The sequence below is a fragment of the Prionailurus bengalensis genome, chromosome C2 (genome assembly GCF_016509475.1).
Source record: "Prionailurus bengalensis isolate Pbe53 chromosome C2, Fcat_Pben_1.1_paternal_pri, whole genome shotgun sequence".
Classification (NCBI taxonomy): Eukaryota; Metazoa; Chordata; class Mammalia; order Carnivora; family Felidae; genus Prionailurus; species Prionailurus bengalensis.
The window spans coordinates 48162316-48184949 of NC_057350.1; the positions used below are offsets into that span (position 1 = coordinate 48162316).

Genomic DNA, 22634 nt, shown 5'->3' on the forward strand with positions numbered 1-22634 from the left:
TTGTATTATACTTCTTATAATCTTCCCAAGAGTTGCATAGATACTGAAAAGACATGTGATCATCAGTTGTCATTAAGAGAAAAGGAATAATTGACTATATTATAATCATTTTAGATGAATATGTATCTATGCTGAATGGAGCTCCTATATTCAAAACTATGTAGTCACCCTAAATATTGAATAAATAATATTCCCATAGAGCAAGTACAGTGAGCAGAACTTTCTCTGGCATCATTTGGCAGCAATCTAGCATCATTTCCCATTAACAGTGAGATGTGCCCATAGATATCCAGTGATATTCTTTGAATTGACAGGTATTTCCCCCAAATCTTCTAAAAACCTTACCTCAAAAATATCCTTCTATTCTCTTACAGTCATCCAAAAAATGTGAACGAAAGTAAAGAAAAGAATGCAATCTAGTTGCCATGTTAAGTTGATGGTTTCTTCTGTTTTTCCATGAAGAGAATTCCTTCTCTCCAATCCAGTGTACTTCTCCATTTTCATAACATTGTGATGATTTTGAAGTTATATATTGATCATTCACAGCAGCTTACAAGAACAAGCTGTTACAAGGAAAGTCATTTTCCCAAACCTATTTTTTTTTAATTTTTGACTATATGTCTTACTCTTAGAGGATAGCAATTTAAAATTTCATTTTGGTTTTCTCTCATCCCTACCAATTTAGCAAGACTTATCTACTGTCAAGACAGTTTCTCTATTTCGCAAGTGGCTCTTACACACATTGGCCTAAAAGTTACTCATCTGTTATAAGCTCTTGACCTTGTTTAATATCCGTAAGACCCTGCTCCTGGATGTTGGCTAATACAGAAACATCACCCCAAAGCTTCTTCTGAGCAGCGACAGAGACACTTACCTTAATGTGCATGTACCTTGGCTTGATTAGGCCCAGCAGTTCTCTCTTCTCATCCCCACCAAAATCCAATAGTGGAATCCAGGGACCAACAACGTTTTCTTCTCTTCTTCTTGGACACTCTTTCAGTTTTTGTTTTGTGGGCTTCAAAGCCACGGAGAGTTTGCAACCAGAGACCACTGACAGTTCTGCAAAGGATAGGCAGTGGGGAGCCCAATACTGACTGGGCCCAAACACTGAATATAACCCTCTTTCCTCTCTGGAAAGCGTCCTTCATACTCTGAAGACAGGCAACTTTGCCGAATCCTTCACCCCACGGCTTGCCAGTCTCCACAGAAGAAAGGGTCTAACTGAAGTGGGCTGCAGGATGAGGCGACCCAAAAACCGAGAGCCATCTGCCCAGAACAGACAAGTAGAGGCAGGTAGAGGCTCTGTGAGTGTGTCTGTGTGTATGTGTGTGTGTTTGCATGCCTGTGCCCGGCAGCTGCTCTCGAGATTAGAAGACACCACTCTTTGGCAGGCAGCTCTGAAACACCCTCTTGGGTAATTCCAAATTCACATGCACATCTTGGCTGAGAGAAGAATCCTCCCAGGACAACCTGAGTCCCTTTCTCTGCCTTGTCACTGCCCCAAATACAGTGTGAACCACAGACAATCAACGGTGCCAGCATCTTAGAAATATATGTCCAAATGGACATTAAATTGCACCTCATTCTGTACCCTGCAACCATGAACTGATGCAAGCCTTGTTTGGGGATTTAAGTAACAAGGGCATGACCTCTTCTTTGACAGTTGTAACCCAAGGCTCTGTAGAGATTCGCTATTATTAACGCAATGTTGAACTTTAACTTGAATGCCTGCCTGTTCCATTCAGTGTCATATGAGATGAGATGTGAGTACAAAGTGCTGAGGAAGCTCCAGAGCAACATCTTAGTGTAGGATGGTATTTATTATTATTAATCAAGTTCTTTGTTTTATATTCGGTTGTTAAGAGAAATCTCATACCTTAGATTGCTAAAATTTGCAGAATCTGATTTTCTGTAAGTGGTATCGCTTGTTCCTGTTGAAGGAGGAGGGGCAGGAAGAAGGAGCTTGTTCATTTGTTTAGCAAGTATGTATTGCGTCACACATTAGGTATCAGGTCCTCTACCAGATAAGCCCACCACTGGCCAGATACTCAATCTGCACATCATTAAATCGTCACAACATCCCTCCAAGTCCTATATTGGTGATCAAATGAAAAGACCAAAGCTGAAAATAATTAAGTAACTTCCCCAGGCTCTCAGAATTGGATTTGAGTCACTCCATAACCCATGCTCTTTATCTTTAAGATACAAGTAACTTCAAACTTACAGAAAAGATAATAGAATAATAAGGAGTTCACGTATACTTTCACCCAGGTTTTCCCAGCTTTTAACATTTTACCACATTTGCTGTCTTCCTCTTCCCCTTCCTTGGCCCTCCCCCTCCTCCTCTCCCTTCCATGTGCTTATGTGTGTATATTGTTTCTGAATCAATTCATACACTTTAGTGTGATTATCCTAAAAGACAAGTGCTCTTTTCTTTTTTTCTTTTATTGAGATGTAATTGACATGTAACATTATATTAGTTTTGGGTGTGCAGCATGATTTGAGGACACTGTTATACATAACCACATTATAACAGTCAAATTCAGTAAACTAACACTAAAATGATATTACTTTCTAATCCATAGTTCCCTTCAATGTACAATATTACTTTCTAATCTATAGTTCCCTTCATCTTTTCACCAAATGTCTCATTAATATCCTTTATAAGGGAAAAAAATTCTTTTTTCTTTTGGATAGGATTATATATCACATTTAGTTGTCATGTTTCTCCTTCAGTCTTGAGCAGTTCTTTGATCTTTCCTTTTATGTTTTGCCATGTGACATTTTGAAGAGTACGTTTTGTAAAATGTTCCTCAATCTAGGAGTGTGTGATGTTTTCTCATTACAAGACTGAATGTGTGCATTTTTGGGCAGGAATATCACAGGAGCAATGCTCTATTCTTCTCATAATCAAATCAGGAGATACATAAGCAGAGTTTGTCCATACCAGGACCCGCACCACTTGGTGAAGGTGGTATCTGCCAGATATCTCCACTGTGAAGTTACACCTTTTCAGTTTGTAAAAAATAAATATTTTGTGGGAAGATACTTTGAGAGTATGTAAGTATATTGCTCCTAACTAAACTTCCTTAAAGTAGAAAGTTTAGTTAGGAGCAATATACTTATACATTCTCAAAGTATCCCCCTATTTTTGTGTTCATTTATATCAATATGCACTTACAGATTTCTGTTTTATTCAGTGGGTTATAATCCATTAATATCATTATCTCGATACCAAGATGATCTCAATTTGGCCAGTGGAAGACCCTTCAAGCTGGCTCTTGTGTTCTTTTCACAAGTCCGCATCATTTTTTGAGTACTTCCTTGCTTTTAGGCACAAAAAAATGTAGCATATGCATCTTATATTTATTCTACCCAGCCCTGGAACTCACCATATCTTCAAGGAGATCTGGGTCCATAATGGAAAATGGTATATAGAAACCGAGATCTGGGCATTGGGTGCACTCACTGGACTAGGTATGCTCATGGTTTCTCGGTTCTCCCTCTTCCCCCCTCTCTCTCTGTCTCTCACTCTGTATTAAATACTAGATCACAATGATAGCTCCAGTCCCATTCCAACATAGGGGTTATTCTAGCTTTTGCTGTTCCCATGTTTATAACTCCCTTACCCAACAGTGGGGATAGCCTGGTTCCTATTATCCTCAAACCATTTACTTAGTTGCTCCTTGCCCCTGTGTGTTTTTAACTTCGTCAACCCTAATCTCTCAAGGAAATGGAAGGGAAATAGTATTTTTTTAATAAAAAAGAAAGGGAAAAGGAAGAATGTAAGAATCCCATACTCTTTCTTTGCCTTGTAGCATCTATTTTCATGGCAGATCATCATGTTCTCTTGTGTGCAGATGTCATGGAAACAAGTATATAATGCCTAAGGGAAGAGTTCAATTATTAATTCATTTAGCTGTTTTTGTGTTCACTATGTGTCAGGCACATTGTTAAAGACAGATACAGTCCTTGTGCTTGTGAATGTATTTTTACTGGGACGTCTGGGTGGCTTGGTCAGTTAAGTGTCCGACTTCGGCTCAAATCATGATCTCTCGATTCACGAGTTCAAGCCCCGCATCAGGCTTTGTGCTGACAGCTGGGAGCCTGGAGCCTGCTTCAGATTCTGTGTCTCCCTCTCTCTCTGCCCCTTCTCAGCTTGCACTCTGTCTCTCTCTCTCTCTCAAAAATAAGTAAACATTTAAAAAATGATTTTTACCATTTCTTTTTACTTTTTAAATGTGACTACTAGAAAATGTAACATTACATACATGGTTTGTATTATATCTCTATTAGACATCATTGCTATAGTATCATATTATGAATACAGAAAAAATAATTATTTATCACACTTTCCTTTTTCATATGTCATATTTAGGAGATTCTGACATACCAGAATGGGCCTAAATTAGATTTTTCACCTTCTGTTCCATCAGCTTTGAGAGAGTTAAAGAAGGACACTTCTCACTTAAAATCTATGTTGGCAGCATAGATCTTTGAAATATAAGTAACTTTATGAAATAATAGCTATTTGTTGTTTTAATAATTCTTAATATTCCATTTGCACACTGTCCATTGGGCATCTATTCCAGCACAAACACAATTGTCTCTGCTTGTTCATATCCTGAAATATAATTACTGTAATTTCCATCTCTGTTGACATGGAATTGATACTAGTCTGTCAATTAAATTTCAAAGATTGATCCCCAAAGACGGACACTCTGTCCCCTTCCTGTGGCTTTCCTGTCACAGTGTCCACTGAAAATGGGTATCTACATAGAGAGGAAACAGAGGAGAGTTTTCGGCTGACTCAGTCCAAACAGATAAGTAAAGAAATTATGAGTACATGTGTACATAAGCAGAACGTATCCTCGAAAGGTGTCATATTCCCACTCTTCTCAGGTGACCTACCAGCTAAATATAGAAGAGAAACAGCAGGAAAAAATTACTTCTAATCTTTCAGTGGTCATTTTTTTTTTCATGGACTCTGAGCTTCGGTTTACTCCTCTGTGAAGGTTTGGCACTGACAAAGATGAGATCTTCATACTGTTGTGGCACTAACATTCTGTGAGTCTGTGAACTGATGACTTGAAAATGATCCAGCAAACCCCAACCCTATACTTTTTGCTAGACTCTTCCTAACAGTTAGTACTACTGATGTCTTCAAGGTGTTGAGAGAGATGTAAAGTACTGGTTCTCAAAAATATGGTGAGGTTTAAACTAATTTGCTCATTCATTTTTTCTGTTTGTTTCTATGAATTGTAAAAGAAATGTGGGGTTCTCTGTAGCAGAGATGGCTCACAGGATATCAGAGGCAGTATTCCCTGGGCATGCTTCACTTTTTCTTGACTCAGATAACAGATCCCATCCTTCCCACTGTTCTAAGTCCCAATGGATTATATTCTTCCATGGTGCTCCCAAGGGCATACCTGCACCTTACTCTCAACCCACGTTATTATAATTGCCAACGTATTTGTCTCTCCCATTCTAGGCTGGGTGTTCCTGGAATACAGACTGCCCCCTTCAGCGTTGTAGCCCCCACCCCTAGGATGCAGTCAATACACAATAAATATGTATTGGATGGAGGAAACATCACCACCCACCTTGACCAAGTGGACAAGGGAGAGAAGCAACTCTAGAATAAAGCAACTTTAGAACAGCATCTCAGTGAGCTGAATGGTAAAGAAATCATAAAAGCACACATATTAAAACCATCAGTTACGGGGCGCCTGGGTGGCGCAGTCGGTTAAACGTCCGACTTCAGCCAGGTCACGATCTTGCGGCCCGTGAGTTCGAGCCCCACGTCAGGCTCTGGGCTGATGGCTCGGAGCCTGGAGCCTGTTTCCGATTCCGTGTCTCCCTCTCTCTCTGCCCCTCCCCCGTTCATGCTCTGTCTCTCTCTGTCCCAAAAATAAATAAACGTTGAAAAAAAAAATTTTTTTTAAATAAATAAATTTAAAAAACCATCAGTTACTTTCAGTTCCAGGATTTGAAACCTTTTTCCTGATAGACGTTTTACCAGCAGCAAAATTGATGGATGTAAATTTCAACACATTATCCTCGCCTTCATGTTCCCTAAGGATTGAATTAATGATTTACATGTAAAAATCACAGGTCAGGATAATCAAACAGTAGTAAAGTATCTTCAAGTAAACAAGTCTGATTAGGAAAACCTAGTATAATGAAAGGTACTCCTTGCTTCCTTTGAAATCGACCTGTGGACAGTGTTTTGGAATTATACGGTGTTTCAGGGTTTCACATTTTTGTAAAGTGGAAATGATACTAACAGATTAACTTTCAAAAAAGAAAGACAAGGAAACATGTTCTTGAGTTCTGAATTTTGTTGTTGCAAAGAGTTGTTTGTACTCTTCAGTTTCCAGGGGCTCCTTCTTCGTATACGTTACAAATGCCAAATACCAGGTGGCAGCTGTTTTAGCTCTAAGTCATTCCTCAAGTGTCCTGTTTTCATGTCATTATATAATGCTTTTCTCTTCGCACGGCTCTCATCACTCAATGGCCTTGTTGAGGTATAGCACTGCATAGCTCTCTTCACTTTTGCATCCATATTACTTTTCCAAATGGGTACTGGTTCTCTGAAAACTAGAGGAAAAGGAGAGAAGAAACAATTCCAGCGACATCTCAAATTGGAACAGTGTTTTCCCCTTGGCTAGAAAGATCCTTTGTGAATAGAAAAACACATGAGTTAGAAGTTTTTCTCCCTTCTCAGCCCTTCTTTTCTTTAAAAATGTCATTTCATCCTAGTCTTGTTTTCCTTACTAACTGCACATCTTATAGACATATTGTATCAGAAGACAACTTGTTTAATTTTTCAGCTCAAATTTTGCCTTCATTACTGTGTTTCTGATAGGCGTACATGTCCATAAGCACAATTTCCAGTTCACTTCAAGAGGTATTTCCTGAGTGCCGTAACATGCTGTGCACTGTGCGAGGCCTTGGTACCATAAAGATAACATCGTTGCCCTGTCCCTGCCCTTCAGATACTCATAGTCTAGTAGGAGAGGCATATGTCAAAATCCTAATTTTAGTGGGCTAAGCATTATAACAGAGGGCTAAAGATAATGCTGTCTGAGTCTTCCTAAACTGGAAGTCAGGGAGGGTGCACAGGGTGAAGGCAGGTACTGGGGCTATTTGAACTGGACACGTTGGCAGGGGAGTAGCTGGTTTCTCCCAGGGGAAGGGTAAGAAGGAGGGCATTCTAGGGAGAGGACATGATGTGAGCACAGGCGCAGTAGCAGGAAAGCACACGAGGGGCTCAGCAGTGATGAGTCGCTCCCATGCCTGGAGGACAGGGTTGTGGTGTCCAGTTTCATACTGTGTGAAGTGGAATCTTTATTTGGTCCAGAATCCTAAGGGCCTTTGATGCTAGATGTTAAAACTACTCTGTAGACAGTGAGGAGCCACCGGTGGCATTTTAGCAGAAAATTATAGACAGGGAAGTACAGTGGGAAATCCACAGGATTTGGAACCAGAAGTCTTTTTCTGGGACTCTGGACTGTTTCACCTGAAAAGGAACTTAGAGCTCATCTAATTTTAGCTGCTTGTTTTACTCATGAAAATTGTGTGACCCAGCTTGAAATTTCACACCACTTGGTGCCCTCTACTTGACAGAAAGCTTAAGGGAAACTTCTACGCTAGCAGCTTCCCCAGAGTAATCCCTGGGTTTAAACAAGGTTATCCCTGTGCCCTGAAGGGGTCATGAGTGTCACCTGTATGCATTTTTACTGAAGAAGCTGCTGGGACCTCAGAGGCCAGCCTAGAGGAGGGAATGAGGAATAGGGGAGGCTGCTGCAGCCTGGGGACCAGTGGCATATATTACAAGTGAGTTGCTGGGGGCCGGGGTGGGGGCGGGGGTGGGGGAGGGGCAGATCCCAAGCAGGGTTGTGGAATGGGGAGCAGAAGATATGGAAAGATGAGAATTATGCAAGGAAACTGAACCCCATCCAAATAAACTAGGTGCTGAGCAGAGCTATAGTCCTAGCAGAGAAGTCAAAATATATGAGGAAACCAGGTGGGGGGGGGGGGGGGGAGGGAACTGTTCCTAAGGGCTGAGCAGATCAGGAGGTGACTGAAGGAAGGCAGGCTGCTGTTCATCCAGTAGGCAAGTACCCAGTGCCGCTCTGGGCCCTCTAGGCATCTTTTTTCTAGCGTGCCCAGGCTCCTGCTAGCTTATCAGACTTGGTTCTCAGAGGACAGGCAGGACACAGCTTAAAGACTCAAGATCTTCCCTTTTAACCCCTGGGCAGAGTTGAGGAAGTAGGGACTAGCACTCAGGTACTTCTGAATTTCCAGACAATTCCATGGTTTGGTATTTCAGGCCACAGCCAAATGACAGGGAGACAAAGGTGTTCCGCTGGGACCAGCTATAACAATAGTTTCGCAGGAATACATTGTGCTATTCATTCTCAGTGTTCTGGTGCTTGATTTTAAGGTTCTTTTGTAATTTTGCTTAAGAAACACCATGCTACATATATAATAGCAACTCTGCTTTCAGCCACAAATATCTTAAAATGAGAAAGGCTAATCTTCCCCCTATTCAAAACGCATTGTGTGCCAAACCTGGTGTTTTAAAATAATCATTTTGAAGCTTTCTAATTGTAGCCATAAGTTAGTTCTCCATTCTCTCGGCCTCTCAAGTTCGGCCAGGGTGGTCCTCATTAAAATGAATGAAAAACTTCCAACAGAAACCCAAGATTTACAGTAATATAGTATTTATGGTAGTAAAATCATAAAATAAAATGAAAAGATGTCCCTGTTATGTCATTTTTTTTTAAATTTACTAATTGCTATTGTATTCATTCATTTCCTCAACGGTTACTTATTGTATGTCTATGTCCAAACAGTATCCTGAGTGCTATTTTAAAAGTTATATTTAAAAAGCAGATATTGTGGTGCCTGGGTGGCTCAGTTGGTTAAGTGACCGGTGCTGGATTTCAGTCCATGGTTTGTAAGATTAAGTGCCACGTCGGGCTCCATGCTGACAATGTGGAGCCTGCTTATGATATTCCCTCTCTCTCTCTCTCTCTCCCCCACACACATACCAGCTCGTGCTTGCATTCTCTCTCTCTCTCTCTCTCAAAATCAATAAAGTTAAATAAATAAATAAATAAATAATAAAAATCAGATTTTATTGGTTTCTGCCATCTTGGAATTTAAAGGCCATGGGTCTATTTATAAAATAAAAATAAAGTATTATTTTTATTTATTTATTTTAAATTGATTTTTAAAATTTTTATCATATACTGAATTTATTTGATCAAGTCTATTTATCAAATAAAGAGAACTTAACAAATCAGATAATGACAACTTGTGATAGTGCTATGATAGAAAGTAAGAGAAAACTGGGACAGAGAATGAAGAGAGAGTGAGGGCCTACTTGATATGTCAGAGGAGACTTTTGATGAGGGGATATTTAAGCTGAGACCTGAGGAATGGGAAGGAGCTAGACCAGAAGAAGTAATCCAGGTATGAGAACAATAGGCATAAAGGCTCTGAGGGGAGAATGTTCTAGGAACCCCAGGATGTCGGTGTGGCTGGGGTATAGTGGGCCAGGGAGAACAGGGGGAGACTATAGGGTTAAGTGGAGGCCTAGTCAGGCGGGGGGTGGGGGGCAGCAGGGAGGCTTGTGGTTTGTGGTAAGGAGTGTGGGTATTAGTATATAAGCAAGCTGCTATGGATTCTTAATCTGGAGGGTTACATAATCCTACCTACATTTTTAAAAGATCTTTCTGTCTCTCATGTGGTAAGTGGAGAGAGAGTGGTTACAGGGGAACAAACACTGCCTGAGGAAGATATGGTTACAGGGGGACAGAATGGTTACAGGGACAAACACTGCTTGATGAAGATAGGGTTACAGGGGGGACAGAATGGTTACAGGGGGACAAACGTCTGCCAGATGATGCTCCGGGGTCATCCCAAGGAATTCATGGACTCTAGGCAACTCGTCATTACTTTTTCTTCACTGCTTTCCCTCTAAACGCCCAGATCATTTCTTTACCTAGTGATTAGTAAAAGAAAAGATGCCAGGAGCACTGTCTTTTGCCAAAAGCAAAACAGTGAGGTGAGCCATTCAGGTAGGGTCCTGGTCCTAATGCTGTTTCGTTGGAATCCTAGATGTCATTTTCACTTTGCAAGTTCGTGAAATTTATGCCGTCTGATCACTGTTTTTGAGCTTTGTTCCTGGTACACAGAAAGGATTCAATAAATGTCTGCTAGATTGATTTGACTTGGACTCCCAGTGGTATGAATAGAGAGGGAGAATTAGGAAGGCCAACGGGGTCCTCTACTTCCCCTCTGAAGATGGTATGTATCAGCGGGTTACCATGGCTCTTAAACAGTATTTTCAGTCTATGGTGGATACAGTTCAGGGAGGACTAAAATGATTCTCTGCTAGAATAAAAGGTGCTGTGTACATGCAAAAAGCTTTTTTTTAAGTGCATCTGGTTAGAGTTTAATGTGGCTGAAAAAAATCACTATTTCTTTCATGTTTCAGTTACTCAGATTTGGCTAAAAATGTGCTTTGGAGATTTTCCAAAATAAAACTCTTGAGGTGAGAGAAATTCCAGCCCCAACAATAACTTGAAAATTGGAAGTTGGAATAGCAACTGTTTTTTCAACTGTCTTAACTCTGTCACCAACACTATGATGATCTGATTACATGTGACAAGTCTGGTTTCTGGCCATTAAACTGCACACTTCAGCTACAGGCACCAGTCTTTCCCTTCTTTTCTTTCAACTATGTGTTGATCTGGGAGCAGAAATGAGAACGATGGGAGAAGCGAGAGGTTGCGGAGCTCAGGCCTTCCCATTGCCCACAGTCACAGCTGGTGACCTTGACCTTCTCAGCAACCTCTTGTGATCAAAGGCCTGCAGCAAACTAGTCATAAGATGGATCTCTCCTGGTCCTCACAGTCTTCACCACCCAGTGTTGTTATTCAGGTGCCATTTGCTTGCTGGAGTGTCAAGGACATCCCAGAAGGGGGAAAAACGTCTCCAAATGGCAAAGGGCCACCTGGAATCCATGTGGGAAGGAAGGGGACAGCAGTCCTCAGTGAGGTCATGGATATCAAACTCTTGGTGTAGTACCTGCACAGAGCAGAATCACTCAACATATGGTGACAGCAGCTGCTACCGCTATTTGTATTATTGGTGGCAGTGATTTATAAATTGATTAGATGTATAGGTGTCTCACATTGCCGGATACCAACTTTCAGCCTCATCTCTCCACTCTGTTCCTCACCATCACCATCCCTTCAGACACTGCTTGATACCCCCTTTCATAAGAGCTGTTGTCCTAATGTATTCCTGTATTTTAGAGTCATTCCTGTTCATGGCACTCTTGTTTTTCCAACATCTCCATCTGGTAATTGGCATACCTTCTTATTGCCACTTCAAATGTCTTTATCTGGTAGATAAATCTTCAGAAGTCCAAAGGCACATACCTACAAGTGTCATTCTAGCCACATAGTTCATGCCCTGCCTTCTTCCTCTTCCCCATACGAGGAGTAGTTTTGTTACCATCTCACCGCAGGCCTTCTCAGAACAGAACATAACTCAGTTAATTTCTTCAGTCATCTTTTGCACTTTGCTAAAGAGCTCTGTGGTCTCTTGTGCCTCGTTTTGCTGGAAAGGGCGGGGCATGGCACATCTGATCCCTCACTGGGGCAGGAAATAATCGTTTCAATTAGGGAGCTGGGAAGCACATCTATTTGCAAAAGGAGTTGCTATTTCTCTGGCAGTCTGCTTCCTTCCATATGCCCCCAAGCCCACCCTTGGAACGTATGGCTAGGCATCTCTCTCAATGAAATAAATATTGTAATGGGTCAAGTAATTAGCAGGCAGAATTATGTTTGGGCTGTAACCTGACTCTAATTGCTGACCTCAGAGAATTAATTTCATATGACATAGCACCTTAGCTGTGTGCTAGCTTAGGAATTTCCACTCCTCTCTCCCTTTCAGCCAGATTGCTTTTTCTATTTCTGGGCTTGTTGTGTCGATGAGTCAGGTGGCCCCAGACTCTTCCTGTGGATGAAAGGGGCAGTCCTGACTTGTATGTATTTTCTGCATATATAAATTATGAAAAGGAAAAGCTCTGTGTCCATTCCTTGGCATAAAAGCAAGGGAAGCTGGAGAGTTGAGTAAGGAAAGTATGAAATAGCCAATATAAATAAACACTGGCCCTGGGGCTGAGTGCAACAAGATGTACAGCATAGAGAATGGCATTCAGAAATAAGGCTTTTCTGTACGAAAACCAGCCATCGTAAGGGATGTAAGGTGTAAAAGGTCATGTTAATATTTGCCATCAAGTCCTCATCATGAAGTTGAAACAATTTATTAAATAAGATAAAACATCTCTATGAAGACTCATTTATTTCTGTATCGTGGAAGGTGAGGTTTTATCTCTTCCCCTGGAGCAAGTGTAGAAATAGTCACCCTGCTCATCTCCACGGGTCCTGAAACTGTTTCAGCAACCAATGAGTTGTTCACTGAGGTCTCCTGCTTTGATGTCTGTAAAAGGAGTTTGCTACCTAAGTTCAGAGAGATTGTGTACTTTTCATGTTCTTTAAAACATGACATGGTAGGTTTTCGTGTCTACTAAAAAGATAGTGCGAAAACCAAAATTGCATTTTGAGGCCTAGTTCAAAGCTGGTAAATTATCAAAGAAAATTGCTGCGCATTATAACTTGTGTTGTTATGTTTTTTTTAACTCAATTTTATTTATTTTTTTTAGAGTGTGAGCAGGGGAGAGGGACAGAGCTGGGGGGGTGGGGGGAGAGAGAGAGCAAGAGGGAGAATCTTAAGTAGGCCCCACATTCAGCATGGAGCCCAATGGGGGACTCAATCCCATGACCCTGGGATCATGACCTAAGCAGAAATCAAGAGTCGGACACTCAACTGACTGACCCACAGGCCATGGCATAGGCACACCTGTGTTGCTATTATTAAGAACCAGAAATGGTTGTACTTCTCCTGAATAATTAATTATTTTGTTATTGTTACTGTTTTAGCCTGTGGCTATTGTGAATACTGTGAGTGAAAAGGTCTCCTTTTTCACATTAGCTCCTAGAAACTTAGAATCAAATCTGTGCTCAGTCAATAGCAAATATACAGGTCATTGTAGCATTTTTATTATACCTCTTGATTGATTTCAGGTCTAATACTTATTTTTCTCATGTTCACTCCCACTTCCAATTTATACTGCCTTACTTTTTGTAACCTTGTAAACTAGCTTAAATCTTTTCTAGAATAAGATGGACCACAGTGGACCAGGTATTTTTTAAAACTAAAGAGATTGGGCAGAGAGGGAAGGAGAGAACCAAGGGGAAAAAAAAAAAAAAAAAAAGGCAAACTATACTGATGTCAGCAATTTAACCTCCCTAAATCTCAGCCTCCTTATCTGTAAAATACTGACCTCCAGAATTTCTGTGGGGCTCAAAATTATTTTTAGATACCGATTGTGAACATGCCTCATAGATGACAGAGCTCTGTACAGCTTTGTTGTGATTATTTTAAAGCCGTTATTAATTAAGGCAATTATGTAGTCCCAAGCTGTTGACCTAATCCTCATTTCCAATCAATAAAAGGACCTTCACTAGGAAGTGTCAATTCTGAGAACAGAGCCCAGGCTCTTCTGAGTCTTCTTGGGGTCTCCTCCAGTGAGAGGAAATAGCTTCTCTTCAAGGATGGCTCTGAAACCTCTAAGCCTGACAGAGTTCCGTACCTGAGCCCTTCATTCAAGGGACCAGAAAACTTAGATCAAGGCCTGGAAAATTCTGGCCAACAAATCCTGTTTACCGCAGTGTCTCAGCATCCTCTGGGATGGTTTGTGTGGGCATCTGCACAAAACTCCACAGTACAGGTCCCACCACTCCATATGTGTTCTCTTTTAGATTTGGGGACCCCAAGAGTGCCCCATCTCCCACTTAGAAACTTACAGAACCATCATCTCATTGCTGACTTAATCCCAAAATGAGAACCTTATGGCATGGAGAGATTTATGGAATGGAGGGCATAGGGACCGCTTTCGGTGATCACTGCCTTGCCATTGTTATTAATGAGCTTGTTAGACATAGATCTGCTTTCAAGCAAACTGAGGCAGAAACACAGCCCAAATGATCCATTCTTGTCAGAGGATAAAGTAGATTATTAAAGTAGATTCTGGGTAGGTAAAGCTTCCCATAGATCCTCGTCAGCATCATAATCAAGGCCAGACTCTCCAGCGTGGCAGAGAACAGGCAGTGCACTCTAGAGGACGAGAGAGCCTGAGCTATCTGGGTAGCAGTGCTCGCTCTCTTGCACGGTGGCTGAGGGGTCTGGGCAAGAACCCACACCTTGCCAAACCCTGGCTCTGAAAAATGGAGATTCTGATGGTCAGGTTAAACTGTACATGTAAATCTGGGCCCAGCCTCCTTTTAGAGCTTCATTTCCCCCAGTACCCCTGTGTGTACCTCACCCAGAAGGACCTCCTCCAGCCCCCTCCTCTCTGTGACTTTGCACATGTTGTTCTGGAATGCTCTTCCTTTTCTGGTCTGTGCATTGAACTCCTACTCTTCCACATTCAGATGAGATTCACTTCTTTCTGAATACCTTCCCCAATATGCACCAGCAAATCCTCACATGAACAGGATGTAGAGCTCCGTCCTCCTTGTCCTCCTACTGCTGCATACTCTGCGTTGCATTTTCATTGTTTATATAAGATTTACTATTGGGTTTTACGTTTATTTCTATTAAAGAACAAAAGAAATTCTGATTTATCTTAAAAAGACAATAGCCTATGGTAGAGAGGCTGTTAATGTTTTTTACAACTGTAAACACCATTAGAAATTGTATGTTGTGAAAGACCAGCCAAGACAGCTAAACGCGTATTTTTTATTGAGGTGTAATGTACACTCACTGAAGTACTCAGATCTTTTTTTAAAAAAAATTTTTTTAAGATTTATTTATTTTTGAGACAGAGAGAGACAGAGCATGAATGGGGGAGGGTCAGAGAGAGGGAGACACAGAATCTGAAACAGGCTTCAGGCTCCGAGCTGTCAGCACAGAGCCCGACGCGGGGCTCGAACTCACAGACCGCGAGATCATGACCTGAGCCGAAGTCGGCCGCCCAACCGACTGAGCCACCCAGGCGCCCCTGAAGTACTCAGATCTTAAGTGTACTGTTCAATCAGTTTTGACCAAGACCTAGTACACTTAAGTCACAGGTGAAAATTCCCTGAGGGCCCTTTCTAGTCAGTACTCCACCCTATCCTATCACATAGAAGCAACCACTGATCTGATTTCATTCTATGTTAATGTTGCCTACTCTGGAAGTTCACATAAATGGAATCATACAGGACGTACTTTGTTGTATCCTGCTTCTTTCACTCAGTAATGCTTTTGAGACTCATCCATGTTGTCGGCATTTATCAGTAGTCCATTGCTTTCATTGTTCAGTAGTATTCCATCATATAAATGTACCAAAAATTTATTTAAATGTTTCCTGTTGGTGGCATCTATCACGTTGTGTTTTTTCTTTTAATTTTTAAATTACCATACAGTAAAATTAGCCTTTTTTTCTTTTGGCATACAAGTCTATGAATTTTAACACACATATAGACTTGTGTGACCACCACCACAATCAATATGCAGATATTCTGTCACCTTAGAAAACTCCCTAGCGCTATTCCTTTATAGTCCCATATCCCCCAACCTCAGGTCCCTAATGACTTCATATATGGTCTCCATCACTAGAGCATCACATTGCATTTTAATTGCTTATCCATGTCTGTTGTTCTCCCTATATGGTCAACTTCTCAGAATAAAGACGATATCTTATTCATCTTGTCTTCTCTAAGCTTAGTACAGTAGCTGGTACATAGCAGGTGCTCATTAAATTTTTGAAAGAGGAATGGCTTAATGCCCATGTAGCTGCATAATGAATCCTTTCGTAACTCTTAGGAGGAAAGGAAAATAGGAAGCTGAAGAAAACCAATATTAACTTCGTTCTTTTAAAGCAAATCTTAGGGGGTTTTTTTTCACAGAAATAGTGATTTTATGATTTTAAGAAATTCTAAAAAGTGCTGTCTGGTGATTGCCCCTTGAGAGAATACATTGAGTCACACAAAATGAGTAATCTCCCATAAAATGAGTTCAGCAAATGTTTAATTGTACTAAAAATATTACTGCTGGTAAGTTTGAACATGGAAATTAAAAGGAAAAAGTTAAGCATGTTTCTTTGTCTATTACCTATTTCTATATACCAGAAGTCTAAAATTCTCCCCCAGAGTTTCTGATATATTTTCCAGGTATTCTTAGCTCTATAAGGATCCTACACTATATTTAGTGAAACTCAATATTCACACTGTTACTTTTGACTGGGGTTTCAGTTTCCATATTTTTCCCTAAACCAGTGTCATCTTTATCTAAAATTTGTTTTACTAAAGCCATTAATATTGCAAGTGATACTTGGTCCTTGTAGCTAGTGCCTTCCCTAGAGCATATTTAGTTCTTTTCAGCTTCAACTTTTCCTTTTTTTCCCTTCAGTGCTTCTTGGTGTTTCCTTTTTCATTAATCACAATACTGAAATGACTCTCTATATATCCTTCTTATCCTCGTAGTTTCACCCATCAGGACATTATCTCTTACAAATTGAGCCCTTTGCCAGTTTCATGTCACATTTCTTTAAGCAAATAAATGTTCTCCATATGCTTAGAAAATACTCCTGAGCCCCGTAGCCTATTACCTCTTTTAAAACAGAAATGGGGAAACAGCTGTTTCTCAATTCCTATAAAGTATGTCCTGTTTTATAGATCATGCTGAGCAGCTCTATTTTGATGTCTGCAATATTACTTGGTCCTTGAAATTGTGAATTTCCTGGACCTGAATTTTCCCTCTCACATTTGGGAAAGAAAGATTAATTCTACTAGTTGTTTCATTGTGTTATACAGGCCATGAGGTCTTCTCTGTCATTTATTTTGGTAGCTACTGAAGATCTCATATAGAATAAATGCCTTCTTCCTAATACCACAACAAAGTTTTGAACTGTTAAGATTGATATTATGTGGTCATCTCATTCAGTGTTTCAGCAGATGTTGACTGAATATATCTGCAGATTCTATTCTACATGTAGAGCAAGCAAGGATGAAAGGACATCCTGCTGTCAGTCAGGTAGCCCACAGTCAGGTAGCCCACAGTCTAGTAGGGAGGACAGATGCAATGTGATGATTGTTCCAATCAAGGTATACCTGAGCTGTAACTACTTAAAGGAGGAGTTGACAAACTATGGCCTGGAATGGCTTCCTGTTTTTATATATAAAGTTTTGTTGTAACATAAGCATGCCTACTCATATACATATTTTCAATGGATGCTCTCGTGATTCAGAGTGTAGTCGTGACAGAGATCATATGACCCACAAGCCTAAAGTATGAACTACCTTTTCCTGTAATAAAAAATTTGCCAACTCCTGGCTTAGAAGAAGGAACATCAAGAAAGTGTATGGGTGCAAAGAATCAGGTCATGGAGAACACCTTGGAGGATGCTAGCATTTTAAGGGCTAGGTACAAGAAGAGAGTGCATGAAGAGATGGGCTGAGAACCAAACCATAGTATGCCAGAAAACAAAACAGTGTCAAAAAGTTGAAAGCTAACATCAGTGTCAAATGCCTCAGCAGAATCAAGTAAAATGATGGTTATGATGACCATTTTGTGAGAGCTTATTTGTATGCCAGACTGTGTGCTAAGCACTTTACGTTCATTATGTCAGGACTCCATGTAACAATCGTAAAAGGTAGGCACCCTTAGTATCCCCACTTTATAGATGAGGAAACTAAGGCACAGAATGAACAAGTAACTTTTCTAAGGCCACACAGCTTTAAATGGCAGAGGTAGGATTCTACTCCAGGGTGCCAGATTCTAGAGAGCCTGTAATTTTAATCCCTGTGCCATATCAGTTTGACAGTTAGAAAATCATTGGTGTCCCTAGCAATAATAATTTCAGTGGCATGATATAGGTGGAAGATAGCTTCAAATAGAGGACAGTGTTTACCAGGGGCTGTGCATCATTTTAAGTGTTTTACACTAATTCATTTAATCCTCTCAACAACTTTATTTTATATATAAGGAAACAACAGTACAAAAATGTGAATTAACATGCCCAAAGACAAGAGGCTGTTGGGTTACAAAGGTGTGATGTGACATTCTGGAGAGAAACAGCTGACCCTGTATCCTTACTGACCTCCCATTCATCCTTGGCCCTTTCTCAGTGCTCTCAGGCTTTGGCCTGAATCTGGAGCTCCCTCTCTTGGTACTCCCTGTACCCGAATAGGATGGCAATTTAGGAAAACAGAATAAAAGAAGAAAGCTCAGTTTGTTTTGTTAAATAATATTATGGTGTCATACCCAAGAAGATTCACAAACAGATCAATAGAATTAGACCCTTGCATATGTATGATTTATATTATGATTAAAGAAAAATACTATAACAAGACAGTGAGGAAGGGAAGAATCATTCAGGATGATGTTAGGACAATTGATTAAAGATTTGAAAAGACACTTGGAGTTCCACTTTATATTATACAACAAAAATCTACTCCATGGTATATAAATTGAATGCATTGAAAAAAAAAAGATTAAGCCATACAAAAAGATTAGATCAAAGTATATACTTTGGGGTGAGGAGAACTTTTCAAAGCATAAGCTCAACGAAAAAATATGACATATTTGATCTCATTTAAGACATCTGTAGATCAAAAATAATTTTAGAGGCACCTGGATGGTTCAGTTGGTTCAGCGTCTGACTTTCAATTTCAGCTCAGGTCGTGAGATCAGGTCCCATGTCGGGCTCCATGCTGCGTGTGGAGCCTGCTTAAGATTCTCTCCCTCTCTCTCCCTGCCCCTCCCCCACTTGCATGCATGAGTGTTCTCTCTATAAAAAAATTATAATTTGGGGCGCCTGGGTGGCGCAGTCGGTTAAGCGTCCGACTTCAGCCAGGTCACGATCTCGCGGTCCGTGAGTTCGAGCCCCGCGTCGGGCTCTGGGCTGATGGCTCAGAGCCTGGAGCCTGTTTCTGATTCTGTGTCTCCCTCTCTCTCTGCCCCTCCCCCGTTCATGCTCTATCTCTCTCTGTCCCAAAAATAAATAAACGTTGAAAAAAAAAATTATAATTTTAAAAATTAAAAGATGAGACAATCTGGAATCACAATTAAGATGGCAGAGGAGGAGAATCCTGAGCTCACTTCTTTCCATGTACACACCAAGGTTCCTACTACATATAGAGTGACTCTCTGAGAACACCCTGAAGACAAGCAGAATAGCTCTTCCACAGCTTAAGTTATAAAGAAAAAGCCACATTGACAAATAGGAGTGGCAGTAACATGGTCTGGTCAAGACCCATAACGTTGATATAGTGACTCACAAGCTGGAGGGATATCACAGGCATGATGGAGGTTCTCCCTGGGGAGCAAGGGGTTCAAGCCCCACGCTGGCTACCCACCCCCTGCACTGGCAAGATGAGCCCCCATAACATCTAGTTTTGAAAAAAAAAATAGGACTTACCTCTGGAAGAACTAGAGGGCCATAGAAAACCAAAACTCTTTTTCTTATGGGGTCTGTGCACAAACTCACTCGACCTAAGACCCATATCAGAGGCAGCAATTTGATAAGCACCTGGCACATAAATGAAGGAGATTTTCTGACTAATTTTAGAGTGTGTGCCAGAGGAGGAGGGATCTGTAGAAACTTTCTCTGTGAAGAGAAGCACTGGCTGGCACGATTTTTCTTGCCCTTCTTCTGCCTAGCTGGCCTGACACTGGTAGATGCTCATTCTGACACGCTCCATCTACATTGCTAGCATCACTTGTCCTGCCCTGGCATTTCCCTGCAGACCTGACGAACTCAACCCACCCACTCTAGCAGATACCCCTCCAAAACAGCTCCTGCCCTACCACAGCCAGCAGTGGTCATGGCCAGACTGGCACCCTGCCAAAGCAGCTTCTACCCCACCACACTCTCTGGGTGGCCTCACCCAACACTGGTTTCCCCCACAAAGGGGTGGGTACCCAGGCTGGTGGCCTAGCCACAACAGGAGGGCACATGCAGCCCACATGAGACACCCCTAGAGTGCCTAGTTTTGGTGACCAGGGGCCAGGGATTGTGCTTCCAGGCCCCACAAGACACATTCTGCATAAGGCCACTCCATCAAGACCAAGAGACATCGCTGATCAACCTAATATGTAGAAAGAGAGAGTCAGGCAAAATAAGGAAACAAAGGAACTTACTCCAAAAAAGAGTAAGACAAAACCTCAGATAAAGAACTAAGTGAAACAGAGATAAGCAATCTACATGATAAAGAGTCCAAAGTAATGGTCATATACATTCTCTCTCAACTCGGGAAAAGAACAGATGAGCATAGTGAGAACTTCAACAGAGATAGAAAATATTTTAACAATCAGAGGCAAAGACTACAATAACTGAAATGAAAAATACACCAGAGAGAAATGACAGCAGATTAAAGGATGCACAAGAATGGATCAGTAGTGACCTGGAAGAGGGTAGTGGAAATAATCCAAGCTGAACAACAGAAAGAAAAGGATTTTTTAAAATGAGGATATTTTAAGAGACCCTTGGGACAACATCAAACATGCTAACATTCACATAGGAGTCCCAGAAAGAGAAGAGAGAGAGAAAGGAACAGAAAACTTACGTGAAGAAATAATAGCTGAAAAAGTAACTAACCTGGGGACGGAAACAGACATTCAGGTCCAAGAAGTACAGAGCCTCAGACAAGATGAACTGAAAGAGTTTCATCAAGGCAAATCCTAACTAAGATGTCAAAAATTAAAGATAAGGAGAGAATCCTGAAAACAGCAAGAGAGAAACAACTAGTTACTTACAAGGGAATACCATAAGACTATCAGCTGATTTTTCAGCAGAAGCTTTGCAGGACAGAAAGGAGTGGCATGATATACTCAAAGGGCTGAAAAGAAAAAGCCTACAACGAGGAATACTGTGCCTGGCAAGGTTATCATTCAGAATTGAAGGAGAGGTAAAGAGTTTCCAGACAAACAAAAGTTAAAGGAGTTCATCACCACTAAACCAGCTTTATAAGAAATGCTAAAGGGACTTCCTTAAGTGGAAAAGAAAAGACCATAACTAGAAGTAGGAAAATTATGAAAGAAAAAAATCTCACTGGTAAAAGCAAACATATGGTAAAGGTAGTGGATCAAGCACTTATAAAACTAGTGTGAAGGTTAAAAGACCAAAATCAGGGGCACATGGGCAGCTCAGTTGGTTAAGCATCGGACTCTTGATTTTGGCTCAGGTCATAACTCACAGTTCATAAAATCAAGCCCTGCATTGGTTCTGTGGTTAGGATTGTCTCTCTGCTCCTCCCCTGCTCTCATTCTCTCAGAATAAATAAATGAATATTTTTTTAAAAGACAAAAATCAAAAAATCCACTGTATCTAAAATAATTACTTAATGGTACATAAAATCTCTTAAAAAGATGTAAAATATGACATCAAAAACAAAAAACGGGGGGTAGAGGGATGTAGTGCTTTAAGAAGGTGTTTGATCTTAGCCAACTGTCAACTTAAAATAAATAAAATAGACTGCTATATACATACAGTGTTATATATGTATCTTATGGTGACCACAAACCAAAAATCTGGAATAGATACACACACACACACCAAAAAAAAAACACACAGAAAGGAATCCAAACTTAACACTAAAGAGAGTCATGAAATCACAAGGGAAGAAAGCAAGAGAAGAAGAAAGGAACAGAAGAACTATAAAAACAACTGGGAAACAATTAACAAAATGGCAGTAAATACATACCTGTCAATAATTACTTGAAGCATGAATGGACTAAGTGTTCCAATCAAAAGACATAGTATGTCTGAATGGATTTTTAAAAACCATCGATATGCTGCCCATGGGAGACTCACTTCAGACCTAAAGATACATACAGAATGAAAGTGAAGGGATGGAAAAACATATGCCATGCAAATGGAAATAAAAATAAAGCTGGGGTAGCAGTACATGTTTCGGACAAAACAAACTTTAAAACAAAGACTGTAACAAGAGACAAAGAAGAGCATTACATAATGATAACAGGATAAAAGGATATAACAATTGTAAATTTGTTTTTACACCTAACATAGGTAAATATAACAGACATGAAAAAGGAAATTTACAGTGCTACAATAATAGTAGGGAACTTTAACACCCCCCTTATATCAATGGATAGATCATTCAGACAGAAAATTAATAAGGATATAGAGGCTTTAAATGACACATTAGACCAGATGGACAAAATAGATATCTACAAATCATTTCATCCAAAAACAGCAGAATACACATTCTTTTCAAGGACACATGGAACATTCTCCAGGATAGGTCACAAGTTAGGGCACAAAACAAGTCTTAATAAATTAAGAAGATTGAAATCCTATCAAGTATCTTTTCTGACCACAATAATATGAAACTAGAAATCAATTTCAAGGGAAAAAAACGCATAAAACACAACATATAGAGGCTGAACAGTATGCTACTAAACAACCAATGGGTCAATAAAAACTCAGAGGAAATAAAAAAAAATAACTTGAGACAAATTAAAATGGAAATATAATATTCTAA

At 40.4% G+C, this 22634-nt stretch overlaps 2 protein-coding genes across 6 annotated transcripts in view; one reads left to right on the forward strand and one right to left on the reverse strand.

The window, feature by feature from the left end:
• The window catches only part of FILIP1L (filamin A interacting protein 1 like), a 305655-nt gene extending 304213 nt beyond the window's left edge, over positions 1-1442 (reverse strand). Inside the window, exon 1 of the mRNA XM_043593950.1 lies at positions 875-1442. The gene's annotated coding sequence lies outside the window, so the exon portion shown is untranslated. The remainder of the gene's footprint in view (positions 1-874) is intronic.
• The window catches only part of CMSS1 (cms1 ribosomal small subunit homolog), a 384890-nt gene that overhangs the window by 310356 nt on the left and 51900 nt on the right, over positions 1-22634 (forward strand). Inside the window, exon 1 of one of the 5 annotated variants that reach the window (XM_043593958.1) lies at positions 7680-7839. The exons of the other annotated variants lie outside the window; for them this stretch is intronic. The gene's annotated coding sequence lies outside the window, so the exon portion shown is untranslated. Of the gene's footprint in view, positions 1-7679; positions 7840-22634 lie in introns of those variants that run through there. 5 annotated transcript variants of the gene reach the window in all.